General features: G+C 43.4%; 1 protein-coding gene across 1 annotated transcript in view; it reads left to right on the top strand.

Annotated features, from left to right (window-relative positions):
• The first annotated feature begins 6,704 nt into the window (after positions 1 to 6,704).
• Positions 6,705 to 16,611, top strand: part of CNOT6L (CCR4-NOT transcription complex subunit 6 like) — an 844,987-nt gene continuing 835,080 nt past the window's right edge. Inside the window, exon 1 of the mRNA XM_085640943.1 lies at positions 6,705 to 6,910. The gene's annotated coding sequence lies outside the window, so the exon portion shown is untranslated. The remainder of the gene's footprint in view (positions 6,911 to 16,611) is intronic.

Here is a 16,611-nt window from a genome sequence, read left to right as displayed (position 1 = left end):
GTCTTTTTTAGCCCTTCGACAGTTACTGTCGAACCAGGTTAGAACTTTTGGGTTAGTGGGAGGCTTAGAATTGACTGGGTTAAGCAGGTCGCCCAATGTTATAACTAGTCCTGCATGGATATTAATGATGTCATTTTCCAGTTTTTCTTGCCCCTGTTCAAGGGAATAACTGAGCTCTGAAAGTGCATTGTAAATTGCTATATATAATACGCTCAGTTTTTCAGGACAGTTGAGGATCACAGGCCATTTAAGTCGCCTTCTATTATTTGAGAGGAGACAAGGGCTTGGGTTGCCAATGGTGCTTTGGAGCGATGAAGCCATCGCTGGTAACACGAAGTCCACAACCAGGGCGTTGTGATCGCTATCATGGCGTGGAATAACTACAAAGTCCTTGACCCTATGCCAAGAGTCAACCTGTACCATGATATAGTCAATGCGTGAAGACTGTCCCACTCGGTTGAAGGTATGGGTTCCCTCCAAATCCGATTGAGTACGCCCATTACAGGCTCTCAGGGAATTAGCCAGGGTGAGAGAGTTTATTTGGACTGCTAGAGGTGTACAGGCCTTAATTGGAGGGTATAGGAGGGCTGGTATAAGCCATTGTTCGTCCTCCTCTCTAGTGATGGATTCGATTGTACCGGGCAGGGGCTCATATTGGCAGTTGAAATCACCAGAAACAATTAGGGTACCCTTGTCTGCTACAGTTTGAATTAGATCATTTAGAAGTTCCAGAGTGGGAGATTCTTTCCCCATCGATGTAGGGCGGGAGTATACATTTATTAGGACCAAACTAAGTTTGGAAGGGAAAGTTAAAATGATACATTGTAGGTCTGGGCTACAAGTAATAATTTGTGTTATTGTGCAGCCCAGATGTGAGCCAATAAAAATGACAGTCCCCCATAAGGTCTTCCTCTTACACCAATAAGAGCTAGATGGTTGATAATATGGAAGCCCTTTATTGAAAGTTCCTCAGAAAGCCCAAGTCTCCTGGATACAACAGATATCGTGCTGATCAATAAAGTGGCTCCAATCTGGGCAGAGAAGCTTATTGGTAATACCTGCGACATTCCAGGAGAGGATTTTTAATTTTGCTACATCTAAGGGTTGTGGTTCTGTATCTTTTTTCTGTAAACTTCTTAACCAATCACTTAATTCTTCTGATGTTGGTCCTACAGGGGTTGTCTCTATTCTCATTTTATCTATCATTCTCTCTGGGGTTTCGGTTGCTGATTCTGTTGTCATAGGTGTCTTACTCGCTGGGCTTTGATTTACAGTTACATTTTTAGGGGTACTTAATCCTGATGTTCCTGCCATAATCTTCCATTCATTTTCTCCAGAACCACTCCTTTCTTTCTCCTTTTGCATACCGCAATTATATGGGACTGTTAAGCAATGCTCACTATCTTTTTGTTTATCAAAAACAGGTATCATCGGTCCTATAGTTACCGGTATAGTCACTGCTTTCATATTCTTAGTTAATTCTCTAATTTTCTCAAGTTAATTCCAGTGTAGTTCCAGCTAACTCTGCTGAATTTACATTTTCAGTTCTTACGGTCTGTGACATTTCTGAATCTTTAAATGGATTATTTTCTCCCAAATTAGGTGGCATTTGCTCAAAATTTTTATTCATCACAGTCTCCTTTGCCGGTGCACTCAGCGTCACCAACGTAGAATTCTGTTGATATGGAGGTGGGTTTTTATAAAACATGTCTTCCAGCACCTCATCTTCCGATTCACTCACTCCATATCTGTAACCTTCTGGCCCTGTGTTATTTCTCTTTTGTGTGCATTTTCTGCCACATTTATCTCTCCAGCATTTCTCAGAGGAAACATACTGCTCCAGCGAAAAAGGGCAAATTTACATTTCCTCCCTATGTCACAGACTCGTCACCACACTACTCATTCATACATTCATTCATTGGTGGGGCCCATAACACCAACACACATACGTCTCACTCGAATCTGCACACAGGAGGAAAAGAAGCGCTGGACATGTGGGGGGTACCTTGTTACCTATCTGGAGTAATTTCTTTAAATTATAGACATTATATACACCTGCACCTATAGAATCCTAACTTTAACATCAAGGCACTCCACCACTTGGTCGATGGACCAATTAGTTGGACTGGTTGATGGTGATTTAGAACCACCTAAAACACATTTAAAGCTTCGGAACCTTTCGATTAGCTTTTCAATGCCTTATTAAAGAATCACAAACCCGTTTCTTATTAATTAAAGTTTAGCTTATCTAATTTGGTCACTTTGTGTTGGCATATTCGGGATTACAGTTCAACAATTTCTCTATTGAGCGATTTCCAACCTTTGATCTTTAACATAAATTGACATGACATGTATATTTAACTAAATTTGGACATTGGCGACCACTTTCAGAAAAACCCGTCAACCCACAGCAATAATCAAAATCCCTTCAGATGGAATCGTCCTTTTTTAATCAAAGGAAACCCAGGTAAGTCCAGGAAATCTCCTTCAGCACGACGCAGTCCCCACGATTTAGCCAAGGGATCAGGCGATCGCACCAACGAACCAACAATCCAGCAAATCGACTCTCCACACCAACAGCCTACCCCCTCTTCCCAATCCCCTTCTTTTATACCCTTTTCCTCCTTACTTTTAGGACAATGCGCAACAATTTAGGGGTAGAAAGTGTTCTGATTGGCTAAACCCTCTGAAAATTGTAAGTCTCTTCAATATTTCCATGTTTGCCTGTTTCCCATGAGACCGGGCATGACATCTTCTCAATTGTGTTCTTTTTAGTAGTTTCCCAGGTGAAAGTTCCGAAGTAACAACATGTAAGCCCTCTTGTACAGGTCGTTCATTGTCCTCTCAGTCATTCACACTAGTCTTTGTCTTGGTGGCCACTTCCGAACTCCATTTTAAGTACTGCGGCCTAATAGGCCCGAATGCCAACTTAAGCAAAAACAAACATAACAGTAATTAATATATAGAAATGAAGATTCTAATGTTTAAACCTGCACTAATCCCAAAATATATTAGTATTTTCCTAGCGTGTAGCAACATTTAAAGCAATAATACTCACCATTCTGCAGCACTGGAAGCACAAACCATCACAAAAGCAACATGAATCATGCAATTCCCTATTTCAACACATCCTAAAGTTAGTTTGCATACCACAGTTAATAATTTAATTATTAGCCATGCAATTAGCATTTTAGTGCCACGTGTATCTCGTGTTTATTAAGGTGCAATTGTTGGTTAAGCATACCACTCTATACAAATTAGTACAAGTTGATATTTAGAATGAATTAAATTTCATGCAAAATAGAGGAGGTATACAAAATTTTGCTTTACCTGCTCCATCAATACCATCAGTCATATTCGCATTTCGCCATCTTCTCATCCTGTCATCATACTCTCTTGACCACAATGTCTACCAAACATATAATTATACCTTCTTCCACTTCGATGCCTTTCCCTTTCATACATCTCTTCTTCCCATTCCGTCAAAGCCTCGAATTGGGTAGGTCTGGGTTTTGGTTCTAACCTCATCATCCTTTCTCTTAAGTTTCGTAATACTGCCAAACTAAATGAACCATTTTCTGGAAATGCTAGTACTCCATCATCTTTGGTATACTTTGCCCAATTCTCTAACCAAATACATTTATGATAACCATATTTCGCTACCATAAAAGATGCAGGCGATTTCGATGGAGGAAGTATCTGTCCATCCCTAATCACAATCGGCTTATCCTTTTTAAATAAGTCTTTGATTTTACCAAACCATGATTTTTTCTCTTTCTCAGGTGGATCGTAGTACATCATTTTTAATTTTCAGAGTTCTTAATCAACTAAGCTTTGTAAATCACTTCCTGCACGGCTTCTCCGTATTTTGTCCAATCCCAGCGTGACTCACACTAATGCACCAATCCTGGGCGTCTACGTCACTCCTGAAAATCTCCAATCCTAGTGTGACTCACACTAACGCACCAATCAGTGGAAGCTTCATCTTTCTACAGCTGACCAATCCCAGTGCGGTCTTTCTGACGTCAGCCTTTCTTGCTACTCCTGCTCTTGCTGACTCCTCCTTTACAAAATTTTATCTGCAAACTTTTCATACGTTTTCTTTACTCAAAATCTGTTAGTAACAACATAAAACATCTCCATTGCCTGTTTCACTAAACCAAATAGATAGCTTTGTTCATTTACACAAAAATTCTGTCTTTCCAGTAGGCAGCGCTTACCTCTACCCTACCACAGACTTTTCCGTTACGCCGATAAAGTAGCACTTCCCTCTACCTTACCCTTCTATCAAGCAAAAGGCAAACTGTTTCTCTGGGGATAAAACACATGTGGAGACTACAATGCTCCTGAGAATTAAGGCCAGAGTTTCACTTGAGAACCTATTACAATGCCACTCACACACATTCACACAGAGATTTCCCTAACATAACATAATTCCGTGTTATCACAATTCATGAAACCAGACAATGTTCAATTCTATGTGACTTCTCTTGCCACATAAATCCACTCCCTACTTCCCGGAAGCTTCACATTTCCTACTACATTTAACGTAGACAATACTCAACATAAAGTGTTAAACATAAATCAATAATCACCAAACCAAAACCATCCTCTGCTACCAAGAAATTTGATGCAGGTCAAACTTTACATTTTCTCCCTATGTAACAGATTCGTAATCACAACAACTCATCCATACACTCATTCATTGGTGGGGCCCATAACACCAACACGCACTCGTCATTCAATAATTCTCACTCGAATCCGTACATAGGACAAAAAGCGCTGGACATGTGGGTACCTTATTACCTATCAGGATTAATTTTCTTTACATTATATACATTTTATACATATGCACCTATAGAATCCTGATCTTAACATCAAGGCACTCCACCACTTGGTCGATGGACCAATTAGTTGGATTGGTTGATGGTGAATTAGAACCAGCTAAATCACAATTAAAGCCTAGGAAACATTTAATTATTTTCTGTAATCAATTAAAGAACCACAAACTTATTTCTTATTAATTCAATTTTGTTTATCTAATAATAATTCTCTGTGTTAGCATTTATTCACTACAGTTCATAATATAAATTCAGTTTTACTTTAAAAGAGAAAACAGACATTTAGTAAATAAGCATGAATTTAGAAAGCGCAATTGATTAATTACCAATTAGCAAGCGTCGGTGACTTTCTGAGAGTTATCCGCATTCTCTGGTACAATCTCCGAGATAGTCTGTCCGACCCACAGCAAATATCAAACCGTCAGAAGAAATAAATTCCCGAAAACCAAAGAAACCCAAGGCAAACCATGGAAATCGTCACCAGCTCAATGTAGACCCAACGCCATGAAAGATCAACCCGGTGTGTGCCCCCCTTTGGCAGATGAGGGCATTATATACCCTTTTTCCCTCTTACTTCATCTTAACATGCAACAATTTAAGGGTAGAGAAATGTTCTGATTGGACAGTTCGGGGTTATTTGTCAGTTTTCTAAAAGTTTCCCAGGGTAAATTGGTTCTTCATGAAGACTTGGCATAGGAAAGCGGAAATTGTATATTGTTCATTTTGCTCCCAGGCGAAAGTTGCGATTGTAACATTTAGAGGAAGAGAAGTCATTCCTCCACAGGTTCTGTATTGTCCCTTCCGCTGTTCTCACACCGTCGTCAGTTGGCAGGCAAACCCGGTCCTATCCTTGACAAGGAACATGGTGTCACAGCTCTGGGGTCATTTGGAGATCTCCATAGCCATCCAATTTTGTGCAGAAACCATCGTGCTCACATGGTGGCTTTTTCGGTAGAGACTCCATCTTGGGTACTGCAGCCTAGTAGGCCCGAATGCCAACTTAAGCAAAAACAGACATAACAGTAATTAAAATATAGAAATTGAGATTCTGATGTTTAAACCCACACTAATCCAAATATATATTAGTATTTTCCTAGCTGTAGCAACATTTAAAGCGATAGTACTCACCATTTTGTAGTCTTGGAAGCATAAACAATCACAAAGCAACATAAATCATGCAATTTTCTATTTCACTACAATCTAAAGTTAGTTTGCGTACCATAATTAATTAATTAATTATTCTGCCATGCAATTAGCATCTTAGTCCCACGTGTCTCTCGTGTTTATCAAGGTTCAAACGTTGATTAAAATGTCACTGCAAACCAGTTAGTGCAAGTTAATTTTAGAATGAATACGTAATTAATTTCATGCAAATTAGAGGAGGTATAAAAAATGTTGTTTTACCTGCTCCATCACCAGACAATTATGTGATCATCTCTAGAGAGGAGCGTTGGCACCGCCTATACCTTGGTAGGCAGGAGTACATGCTCTGATTGGGCAGAAGTTGTGTGCTTCCACAAAAAAGTGCTTCCCCTCCAGGCAGTTGTGATCACTTTGATTGTTTATCGATCAGCTTAAGTTTGAACTTATTGCTTCAATAAAAGTCAGTGGGAGAAAGGCATTCTCCCGAATATATTTTAAAATCTTTCACTTTCCTCTTCTAAAATGTTTGCATGAATGATATTCTTACCCATGCTATTTACTTGTAATGCTTCACATTGCCATGAAACATTCCTTTAATGCCAGACCTGTTAGTATTGCCAGTGCTTGTTTGATATTGTTGCAAGGGCAGGAAGCATGCAATGGTTTGGGCTATTTTTAGTAGGGTTACTGCTTGTTTTGTGCTTGTTTCCAGAGGGGATTGCGCTGGTACTGTATTTTTAGAATCTTCAGCAACATTGGCATCCAGGTCCGGAGCAGCTGGGGTTATATCTGCGCATAGTTCTGCCTCCGAAGTCGTACCCTTGTAGTGGGGTAATCTGCATACATGCGCAGTGTTTGTTGGTATAGCCGTCGTCTGCTCGGTGCCCGCAGCAGTCGGAGGGTACACACCGGTGCGTTGAATGCAGGTGAGAGGCTCAGTTTCTTAGTTGGTCCGTATTGCCACCTTTCCTTCAGGGGTCCACTACTAGTGCTAGACCCGCTCTTATGAAGGGGGGCAGATTGTGGTGCCGGAGAATACAACACCAACCAATTAGTAGGTGGAGCACTTTACTGTCATCCTGTGGGTACAGGGCAGAAAGACAGTTTCGCGCTGATGCGGTTCCATCGCAGGGCATCTCGTGCCACAGCACAATGCCAGGGGCCCCTGTTTGGAGTTTCTGCGTGGGTGCGAGTGGTAAAATAGGCTTGATCTCTACGACTTATTCTTCGTCTTTGGTAGACCTTTTTGCATGTGCATTGCATGTAGTAGGCCTCACCAGTCCTTGCAATGTTTTAGGTTGTTAGCAAAAATTGTTGCAGTAGCGAAAGTTTGAGAAGACGGCTCTTAATTAACATGTAAGGTGGGTAATAGTGTTACTCTGGCAACATTGTTTTCCTGGTCGGTGATTGTGAGGAGTGGATGAAGTAATTTTCCAGATAGGTTAGAGACAACTAGATCCGTGCACAGTTCCCTCCGAAGGCCAGTGTATTTTGTTGGTGTGAGAAAATTAGTGGGCTTTACATTTTGCTTTAAATATATTATTAGATTTACTTGTTACTTTTATACATTTAACCATATGAATGCAGTAGTAAAGTGCAGGTGCCATGGGCCTTAGTGAAAGTAAGGAAGGTGCCACCTATTCTCTTGTTGGGCATTAAGAAACAGTAAAAATGTGGATGTACTTGACCCACACCACCCAAAATCCCCGGTCCTTGTGCGACTACATGCTACACCATTGATAGTTACATTATCATCATAACTTTATTTCGATCACAAGGATCTTTAAAAGTACATTGAAAAAGAAACAAGCTAAAAATTCATGAGAACCATTAAAAAATAACATCTCTTCCATATATGGATATAATTAATCCATAGAGCTAACAAAACTGTAGCTAAGTCAAAGGCTAGTACTCTACGGGTTTCTGTAGATAAAATTCTCAGCACATCGAGGTAGTGGCCAGGACCGATCAGCCTACACAATGGAATTATCCGCTTTCTTCTCAAGGTCTTATAAAGGAGGCAGAAGAATAACAGATGGACTCGGGATTCCGGGCTTCCTTTACGAGCTGGATATGGTTCATCAGAGGAATCATTGGTGCACCACTTATTACAAAACAGTCAAGTGGCAAGGGATTTTTATTATTATTATTTCTATCTGAATTGGAGGAATACTTTATGTGCGTGGGGAGGAACAATTTCTTCGATTGTTTCCTCCAAACAATGGAAGAGGTTTAAAGTTCCGAAACTCCTGGGTCAGAGTGCCCACCGGATTTGTCACATCTTTCACCAGGGTGGACTCCCAATAGAGGGTTTTGACCCTGCACTTCGGAATTGAACGCAACTCCTCAGGACTTGACCAATAAACCTCCATCCCTAATTGTCTCAACAGATTTCTCAGAGTACTAAACCAGGGGATTGTTATAACCTTGGACTGTGTCAAAAGGTCACAAATCACCACTTGGTAGGGGGCAAGCTCCTCAATTGTCCATAGGCGATGCCAGAACATTAAATGCTTGTAGACCAGCTTGTGGGCCAATTTTCTTTGGGCTTTGATATTATATGTTGCTAATGCTGGGGCAACTTTCCTAGCCACTGTATTTTTATGAATCTTGTTTATGTGGGCGGTCTGCTGGATTAGGGACAACTGTGCTTTATCTATATGGAATGCCCAGGGTAAGTGTGGAGCCTGTCTGTTTTTTTTTCTTAGTGATGGTGGCTTATGTTTGTCATTCGTAAGAATGCTCTTGTACAGCACTGTGTGTTTGTGGGCAGTGATAGGAAAACTGAAGCATGCAAAAGAAATGACAGTGTGTCTGCAAATCTGCCCTCATCTGGTATCTCTCGGGAGGCAGCATAGCTCAATCCACACCCTTAAGCAGCCATCCATGAATGGCTCAGTGTCCTAGCCAATATTTGTGATCTATGAAGAGTTGTAAATCTTGTTACTATACATAGAGAGAGTTGTCAAAAGTGTAAGAATGTGTAGCCAACCTGATGCTTCCTATTTTGGTCCCCCAACCCCTCCCCTGTCAAAACTTCTTGAAATCTACCTCTTTTAGTCACTTTCCTCATTTTCTGATGTGCCACTGCGCCATTGGAGACACTCTGACTCGAAAATGTACAAAAATCTCTGCTACTTCCTTCATAACAAGTATGTTTGTTTATATTTTGTCAGACTCTGATTTAGTAATCAGTCGGCTAGACCGGGAGACATGTCCCGGCTCCAGGGCATGCCCGTTAAAGTCACAGTCATAACCTGAAACCTAGCAAATTGTAAAAAGTGAACCAAAAGATATAAACAATGCCTCATGGGTCATGCATTTTTGTTTTTAGTGAAACACAGGAATGGAATACTCGTTGTGTAAGGGCATTGCCCTTTCTCCAGCCAATTAATTTACAGCATCTTGCATATTAAAAAATGGTGTTTTCCATTTCAAACTTGATATATTCTCAGTATAAACAAACAAGTTGGGTGGGGGCACGGCAAACAAAGCAGCTGCCCAAAGTAAAACACAAACATGGCTCCTAAAGTAAAAAAAAAAAAACAAGAGCGTGGCGGTCGTGAAGAAAGATCAAGCACAGCAAATAAAGCAGCGGTTACCCTTTCATGAGGCTGGTGCACAAAGTAAACTAAACACTAACACTTAACATGAGCAGGGGCAGGCCAGCAAAAATGGTGCTCTTAAAGTATCCTAAATAACATGAATAGTAAGAACACATGTAACGGGAGCAGTCCTCATCGGAGGATACAAAATTCCAAAAGGAGGGACTACTAAGCGTATTCACTAAACGAAAGCTGGCATTTACAAAGGACAGTATAGGAACCAATAAAAAAGGATAGCCAGTGCTAGAAGCCCGTATTGTACATACAGCATGTCTTGAAGAGACCGCTGCGGTATAGAAATGCTGATTGATAATGCAGGCAAGGGCCACAGGGTTGCATAGCAAAATACACCCATATTTGGGGTGCACTGGGCCCCGGTGCTGCTATACCTACTGCACCAGCAATAGTTTTCCTGTGGATGCTCGTCTGTGCACTGGCTGAACAGCTTGAGCTAACCGCTAAATGACCCATGGACAGTCTGAAAAGCTCAATAACCTGTCTGGAAATGTTAATATAGCAATATCTCCACCAAAAATATGTCCATGTGTTGTTCATATGCTGTTTCACTGGAAGGGCATTATCACCCATGTGCACTGCATAGAATCATGACCATAATTGCGGAACAACACACAGAATAATATGCTGCAAAGTTAAATACTCATAAGGTCCCAAAGGCATGACCTATTGGCTGTGCCACTGCTTGTTACTTTGCGTTTCTCAAGTTTGAGTGGCAATGGGAAAATAACCATCTAAGCGGAGGCATGTCTCCCTCTTCGTCTCCTTTTTCTTCAGGGAAATCTAGATCAGGATGACATTCTGCCTCTCCTTTTAGGTGCTGAAAGGGCAAGACTACCAATGACTGACAAATATTAGAAGAATTACACTAAAGACATTGTCTTTTCTCAAAAGGAAGATGACTGGTAAAAGCGATTTTGATGACACCAGTATTTATTCTGATGTCTTCTTATCTGGTGATTCAGAAAATTTCTAAGCCCCTACACCAAATTTTAAAGGGAAATATATCTCTACAGAAGCATAGCCAGAGAGTTTAAATCATATGAAATAGAACCTGGGATTTCTAGTTGATGAGATTCCTGGCACTTCTAATGACTCTGTTGTGCGTCATTTCATGGCAATTCATGTTTATTTATTTTTTTCACCTTTTTGTTTATTTTTTTTTAACACAAATAACAGTACATTGCAGTCATGGAATTAACACAGCAAAAGGAGTAGGCACAGCTGGCAGGCATATCACATTCCTTCATCAAATCGCATTGTACGGTGTCGATTACATACATAGTGTGCACACTATTTCAAAGCACTGTACCTGATCTATTGTAGCAGTTAATGGAATGTTACACAGGCGAGCATGATGGTTTCTCTGATTTGGTGAACAGATGCTCTGGTGTGGCGCACGATATGTATGTGCTACTTGGCCCTCAGGAGCACTCATATTATGTTTGGACCCCGGGTACGGGCTGCGCTGCGATAGGGGGTTGCGTGCCTATTTCCTCTTGTGGTGTGGGTGTTACATTTTCCTTTTGTGTGTTGGCCCATGTCACAAATGGGGCCAAATTTCTTTTAGCCTGGATGCCGTAGGCATTGGGTCCCAGTAAGATGTAAGCTGTTCCTGGCAGTAGGTAATGTCATGAATCCAAGTATCAACTTGAGGTGTCCTGATTGATCCCCAGTGCATTGGCTAAGAGTATCATCATGGCCGACAGACGGCTAATGCCAGGGGCCGATTCTTTGATATATCCCAATAGGGCTACTGTTGGTGTACGGTCAAGGTGGGATCCAGTTACTTCGTTTATAGCTTCAATTACTTTGTTCCAGAACTGAGATATGGATGGACAGTCATGCAAGGTGGAGGAATAATGCTTGTGTAGATTTGCATCTCCAGCAGTTCGCGTCTAGTCGCAGTCCCATTTTGTGTATTTGTATTGGTGTGCGATATTATTCAGTGTAGAAAGTCTCAGTCTGTAATTAGGGCAGAGGTATTTGAGCTGAGAAGGCCCATTGTTCCTCAGTAGGGGGTGGGTCTATATCCACGCACCATTGCTCTAGCGCTTTAGTCATCGTAGCCGGTGAGGCCATCTGCGTGATATTGTATAGGCGTGTGATAAAATGTTTGGGGGATGGATTGACTAATATGTTCTCTAGCGCCGTCAGTGCCGGTGGTGCAGTGGGAAAGAAAGTATGTATGTGTCTGCAGTTGGCTCTAAGTTGGTAATATAGAAATAGTTCCAGGTTAGGTTTCTGGGAATCATCAGGGCTTTGTGGGTGGAGCAGGAATGAATTCCCCGGATAAAGGTCTCCGAAAGTCGCTAGTCCCATTTGGTGCGCTCGTTGTATAGTTCCTTGGTCGTGTAAAGGGGGAATTAGCGGGTGATATGCTAGCGGCGTTGAAGGTGACTCAAGTATGGGGACGTTTGCACATCGACTGAGTCCCTTCAAAGCCCACCGCATGGTTTCCACTGTATTTATCTCCTCATTTGGTCTTTTGAAGGTATAGTCTATGGGGACCTTTAGCGGAGCAGGCGCAGCAACCTCCTTTTCCACAGCTACATGGGGTTGGAAAGGGATTGGGTGGATCCAGTAGTGGAGGTATTGAGCATGTGCACATAGCGCATATAGCTCGAAATCCGGTGCCCTCATCCCTCCCTGCGAGAGTGGTAACGTCAATAGTTCCTAGGAAATCATGGTTGTTTACCCGTCCATGCGTGGGTCACTAGTAGGAATCTCAATTTCTTTAAAAAAACTTGTGTAAGTGGTAGCGGTTTGTTTGAAAATAGGTATAAGAACTTGGGTAATAGTAAAATTTTTGCACTAGCTATTTTACCTGCCAAGGATAGCGATAATCTAGATCAGGCCGGTATTTTGCCTTCCATCCACTCCATCAGTCAGCCATAATTCAGGCGCCATATTTCTTGCAGGTCTCTACTGAGCCATATCCCCAAATATTTAACTGCTCCCTCGGCCCAGGCTAGTTGGGAATTCAAGGTCCAGCACGATTGGGGTTGCCGATAAGGGTAGGACCCTGATTTGGCCCATTTTACTTGTATACCAGACACACCTACAAATTGGAGGATCTCAAGCCGTGCAGGATTAGGATTCTTCTCGAGTTCTTGTGTGTGTGTATATATATAGAGTAATGTAATCAGCATACATTGATATTATTAACCCTCTATCTGAGAGTCCCAGCCCCCTTGCCGTATGGTGCTATTGCATCCTGGCAGCAAGAGGCTGCATGGCTATTGCAAAGAGCAGGGGTCAAAAGGGACACCCCTGTCTGGTGCGCGTGTAATCTGGAATGAATCAGATATCAAATCGTTGGCGCTAAGTCTGGCAGTGGGCTGGGTGTATAGCAATTGGATTAGCTGCATGAATTTGGGGCTAATTCCCATTCTCAGCAGTATAGTGAATAGATATGGCCATTCTAGTGAGTCAAACGCACCAGAAAGGCTGTGAGTGCTGGCAGTTGCGGGTCTAGTTGATGTAGTATAGAGAAAAAGGTACACAAATGATGTGCTGTGGACCTGCCTGCGATGAATCCTGATTGGTCTGGCCTGGCAATGAGTTGGAGAAGAGGTAGCAGTCTAGCAGCAATCAGCTTGGCAAGAATTTCGGAGTCCATGTTAATAAGTGAGAGTGGGCGGTAAGAGTCGCATTTATTAGCTGGTTTGTCTGGCTTTAGGATCGAAATGATCACTGCTTTGTGCATTGTCAGGGGTAGAGTGCTGCGCTCAAGCGATTCCCGATATACCGCCAGTAGGTGGGGTGCGAGTTCTGTTGCATATGCTTTATAGAATGAAGTTGGCAGTGTGTCTAGTCCCGGGGCTTTGTCTCATGGCATGCCATTTATAACCTGGGTAATGTCTTCCACTGTAAATGGCTCATCAAGATAGGCACGGTGTGTAACACTTAAACACTCCAGCTCAATGGAGTCTAGATATGAGTTCAGTTCGAGGTTCGGGCTGTCTTGTTTGGCAGTGTGACGAGAAGGATAAAAGTCAGTTAGTCTTTCTAGTGTTGCAGTCTGCGCTCTTATTGGATTAATCGTTATCTAGTAGTTCGGTGATATAGGACGAGGTGCGTGATTGCTTGAGTGTACTGGTTAGGGCTCTGCCTGGGTGGTCTTCTTCTTCATACCTGCGGGCGTGGGCCTGCTTCCCCAGAAAGAGTGTCTCCCTAACTGCCTCTTCGTCGTAGTCCGTAATTTTCTCTGGAATGGTTATAAGGTGCTTGGGTGTGCCACTTTGGTAGTATAGAAGTTCGGCAATGCGAATATCTTTTTCTAGCCTTACCAGTGTCGTTCTAATTGATTTTAGTACCCCAGATGGCTTGGCTACGCATGCTATCCTTATAACCACCTTAAAGGCCTCCCATAGTGTGGAGGTAGAGTCCACTGACTTTTCGTTTATGTAAAAATATTGTATGATCTCCGAGCATATCTCTTCCCTGAACGCTTCGTCACTGAGGGTGCCTGGGGGCAGGCGCCAGCAGAAAGACCGCTGGCTGGACTGTGGAATGTTTCGACTGATCAGGACTGGGACATGATCAGACAAAGTGCGTGGCATGTGGCGAATGTCTGTAGTCCAAGTTGCTATATCTCCGGTGACAAGCCAAAAGTCTAGCCTAGACCAAGCGTTGCGGCACAAGGAGATGCACGTACCCTCCCTTGCGCAGTATGATTTTTGACCAGATTGTTTAGAAAAATCCAGGTGCATTTATATTAGGGCAATAGACGGTAACCAGTGTCACTGGGGTAGTGATCAATGTGCCACTTAATATCATGTATCGACCCTCCGGGTCAAGTACCTTGCGAGTGATAGTCCAGCCAACGTCGCGTCTGATCAGTATTGCTGTTCGACGCGCATAATTAGAATATGTCGCTGAGAGTGACTCTAAGGCCCCCCCCCACCCTAGCTTTTCCTGTGGTAATTTAATCTCCTTATGTTCCATGTTAGGAACTTAACTGCTGTCATCTACTTGGATCGGTCATATGGTAGATATGCATGTGATGCTCTGTTACACGCATGACTATTGTCAGGTACTGTGTGCTATTGCAACGATAAAATGCCTTTCCTGAGCTGTGTGTTCTGCCTCTTTGTCTGCGTGCATAGTTGACAAACGAACAACTTTGAACCCTTAACCCCCCCCCCCCCCCCCCACCTTCCCCCAACCTTGCTATCTACCCTGGCCTCTCCTCCACCCACACCGATCCTCCAACTAGGTTGTGATTTCCTCTTCTCCCCCTCCCCGCAGTCCCATAAGAAAAAGCAAACTTATTCAGGCATGGGAGTTCTCCCATCAGGGGCAAGGTTCGCCGGCATACTGCCCTACACTGGTGGGAGGGTGGACGGGTCTGGTTTCCAGTTCAGGGTTTCACGTAGTGTAAAGAGCCATATAGTTAGTTAGCACAAAGTTTGACAGTAATAGCGGGGTATATCTCCCTGCTACGTGTAGAGCATATATTAGTTATGTTAGCATTTATCAAGTATTGTTTCCGTCAATGTCAGTCGGTCATGGTGCATTCAGTCATTATCACTGAGCTCTTGATCAGTTCCAGTCTGTTGGGAGGAGCGGGGCGATTATTTCTTGGTGCTGATATGTTTAGCGAACTTGAGGGCTGATTTGGCGTCCGTGAAGAAGTGGGATTGTCTGCCGTGTGAGATTTTTAGTTTTGCTGGATATAGCATGGCATTAGGGATTTTGGCTTGTTGCAGGAGACGTTTACTGGGAACAAATTCTTTGCGTGCGGCCTGTACCAGCGGGGGTAAAGTCTGGAAAAAAGGAGATGTTGTTTCCTTGGTGGTTGATGGGGCCACGTACTCTGGGCACTCTTAGCACTGAGTCTTGGTCTCGGTAGTGTAGCAAACGCGCAATTATAGGCCTAGGTTTTCACCAACTTTTGGTTTAGGCCCTAACAATTCACAAAGCAGTGATTTGATGTATGGTTCCATTTTGGGTATGGCTGTAGTCTCTGGTATTCCAGCTATTTTTAGATTGTTGTGCCAGGAGCGCTCTTCCAAATCTTTGTTCTTTGCTTTAATTACCGTTAAAATCTTTTCCATGTTAGGGAGATGTTCCTTGGATTGTAGTTGGTAGTCGTGCGCATCTGAGGCGCGATTTCCAAGCACATCCAGGTGGGTCTCATGGGAGTCCACTTGTTGTTTTACCTTGTCTAGTCTGGAGGTGAGAGCCTCTATTTTGGTGTTTATGTATTTTAGGTTGGTGTGGACCTCAAGCATTATCGTGCGCAAGTCTTCTTTCTGTTTTGTCTCCGCTATCCCCATTGTTTATTTCTGTTTCCGGTTCTGAACTTGTTTCTGTGGTGCGGGTGAGGCGCTTGTTCTCAAAAGGGAGTTTGGACTGTTTGGTATCGTTTTCCCCCATGTTTGTGGCGACTGGGGTTCCAGGATGTAGGTCCAGTTTGGTTTCCACTTCTCACAGAGCACACCTCGCCGGTAGTTCTAACAGGCCTTTCAGGTTGTGTATCAGCGTGGGATGGTCTGATGGGAAAGCACACTTGAGTGCCTGTGACTCCTAGCTGGCAAACCACTCTTGAGGTTTTAGAGCTTCCACGAGAGCAGCGGGTCAGCGTCCAGTCTCTGAGGGCACACGGCCGCTCTCTGGACTTTGGCCGAGCCAGCAATGCCGGACCACCTGGGTGCCGGGTGCTCTGAGCTGCATCCCGCCCACGTCAGCACGGCTTTGCTTTCTACCCCATGCCTCACCTCAGGGCCCCTCGGTCTCCCGCCTCAGCCGCTGGTCCACGGGCTCTCCCGTCCACAAGGGGAAGACCGATATACGGTGTCCCGAGTGGGAAGGGAGGCCTGCCTGCCCACGCCAGCAACACCCCAGGCCCTAAGGCGTACTCGTGGGGTCCGCGTCCTGCTGGCTACCTCACTCGCTGTCCGGTAGGTGGTAATGGGTGCCCAGCAGGTCGCAGTGTCTCCGGAGCTCATCTGACTCCAGTCCTGGTGAGTGCCTGGTTGTCCTCCGCCGATCTGCTTGTG

Source organism: Triturus cristatus, chromosome 2_2 (genome assembly GCF_964204655.1).
Source record: "Triturus cristatus chromosome 2_2, aTriCri1.1, whole genome shotgun sequence".
NCBI lineage: Eukaryota > Metazoa > Chordata > Amphibia > Caudata > Salamandridae > Triturus > Triturus cristatus.
Note: the sequence above shows the minus strand (reverse complement) of the source record. Positions and strands in the feature narration are given on the sequence as shown.